Raw genomic sequence first — 2,561 nt, forward strand, 5'->3', positions numbered from 1 at the left:
TAACTTTAGCACTTCCACTCTGGGTAGGAGCCGATCGAAGCAACCCACGCGCCCCTTAGGGGATTCGAACTACGATCCGATGCGCTAACCACTGCGCCACGGGGGCCGGTCTGACTTTGTTGTTGTTTTGACATTGAACAGCACACACACATCATCATGCAATCAAACACATGACGTGTGTTTTGTAGTTCCTTTAAAGTTTCAGTCAACCTGAAACGCCCAAATATGAAATTTTGTATGCCTCTGACGTCACATGGCTCAAAGAAGGGAAATCCAATGTCCAATCGATACATTGAGGATCAATTGTTGCTGAAGGTTTTGTTGTTGCTGTATTTATTGTTCGGTTGTATGTATATATTAGGCAGCATTGATGTGCATGATCATTGATAGAGGAGAGCTTGGAACAAACCACTGTGTATTTTGCATACGTTTAAATATCATGTTTTCTATTTCTTCCTGTGATTCATGTGTACCCCCCCCCACCCCCCATTGAAGGGGGCTGTAGGCCCATATTCAATTAAATTGTGTCAGTGTAAGTGTCAGTGTCAGTGTCTCTCTCTCTCCCACTCTCTCTCTCTCACTCTCTCTCTCTCACTCTCTCTCTCTCTCTCTCTCTCTCTCTCTCTCTCTCTCTCTCTCTCTCTCTCTCTGTCACTATGTTTGTGTCTCTGTCTCACTCTGTCTCTGTCTCTCTCTTTCTTTGTCGAATACATTTTTAAGATGTAAAATGGTGGTCTAAGGGGAATACGTTAGGATCGTATGGTTGGAGATGCGATTCAGAAGAAATCGTTCATGTTTGCATAGTATATTATCAGAAGTGTTTTGGTAAAAGTAGATACTGTTTATGTTATTTCTGGTTTTACTTAAGTGGTTAAATCGCTTTGTGCTTTTGTCTCCTGGAAGAGTTTTGAAAAAAATTGCTTTGCTATTTAGTGTTATGGTTTACATTGACACTAATTTAGAAGCTGTGCAGTTGCATCTGTTAGGTTAACTGGTCATTCACTGTGTTTAGATTGTATATGTTGAACGACATGAAGTATTCAACTTCCTGGGCTATTGAGACGATTCAGAGAACGACGCTGCTTCTTTGATTGAGCTATAGTTTCTCTTTTGTGAAACTAGTCATTGAAGACGTTTAACTTCCAAAGCGTGAGACAATTTTGGATGTTTTCGTTCAATATGAATTATTTCTCCTGAATCACATCACAAGCTCATGTTTCTTAGCGTTTGTGCCGTTTGAATTGCTTGAGTGCGTATCTTCGCAAACGCTTGTGTGTGTAACAGTTTGTGACTGAGTCAGAGTGTGTAGAAATGTGGATCAGGGCGTGTGTTTTGAGTAACCCTATAAGCGGGAGAACTGTCAATACCAGAAACTGAATCGGCAAACACTAACGTTCGCACGCACGTACGCACGCACACATACATACACACACACACATCCATACACACACGCACGCACGCATGCACGCACGCACACAGGTACATCCCCCCCCCCCACACACACACACACACACACACGCACGCACACACACACACACACACACACACACACACACACACACACACACACTGACACACTCTCTCAATCTGTATTGTTCATACCAGTGTACACATTTTAGTTTTCTTTGTATACAGTATGTTTGTTTATTAGTTCATATGTGTGCGTTGTCCGTGTGCTAAAATATGTTTGTTAATTTAATCAATGTATGATGAATTCAATTTCCTTTGGACTAAATGTTTTAACGTAGAGGGGGAGTCGAGACGAGGGTCGTGGTGGTGTATGTGTGTGTGTGTGTGTGTGTGTGTGTGTGTGTGTGTGTGTGTGTGTGTGTGTGTGTGTGTGTGTGTGTGTGTGCGCGTGTCTGAGCGAGTGTGTGTGTAGATCGATTCAGACCAAAATACTGGACCGATCTTTATGAAATTTGACATGAGAGTTCCTGTGAATGATATCCCCGGATGTTTTTTTTCCATTTTTTTCGATACATACCTTTGATGACGTCATATCCGGCTTTTTGTAAAAGTTGAGGCGGCACTGTCACACCCTCATTTTTCAATCAAATTGATTGACATTTTTGTAAAGCAATCTCCGACGAAGGCCGGACTTCGGTATTGCATTTCAGCTTGGTGGCTTACAAATTAATTAATGACTTTGGTCATTAAAAATCTGAACATTGTAATAAACATTTTTTTTATATAAAACGATTCAAATTTACGTTCATCTTATTTTACATCATTTTCTGATTCCAAAATCATATAAATATGTTATATTTGGATTAAAAACAAGCTCTGAAAATAAAAAAAATAAAAAAATTATGATCAAAATTAAATTTTCGAAATCGATTTAAAAACAATGTCATCTTATTTCCTGTTGGTTCCTGATTCCAAAAACATATAGATATGATATGTTTGGATTAAAAACACGCTCAGAAAGTTAAAACGAAGAGAGGTACAGAAAAGCGTGCTATGCAGCACAGCGAAACCACTATACTACCGCGCTGAACAGGCTCGTCAGTTTCACTCCGTTATGCACAAGCGGCGGACTACGGTCATTGTGAAAAAAA

Source organism: Littorina saxatilis, unplaced genomic scaffold (genome assembly GCF_037325665.1).
Source record: "Littorina saxatilis isolate snail1 unplaced genomic scaffold, US_GU_Lsax_2.0 scaffold_1104, whole genome shotgun sequence".
NCBI lineage: Eukaryota > Metazoa > Mollusca > Gastropoda > Littorinimorpha > Littorinidae > Littorina > Littorina saxatilis.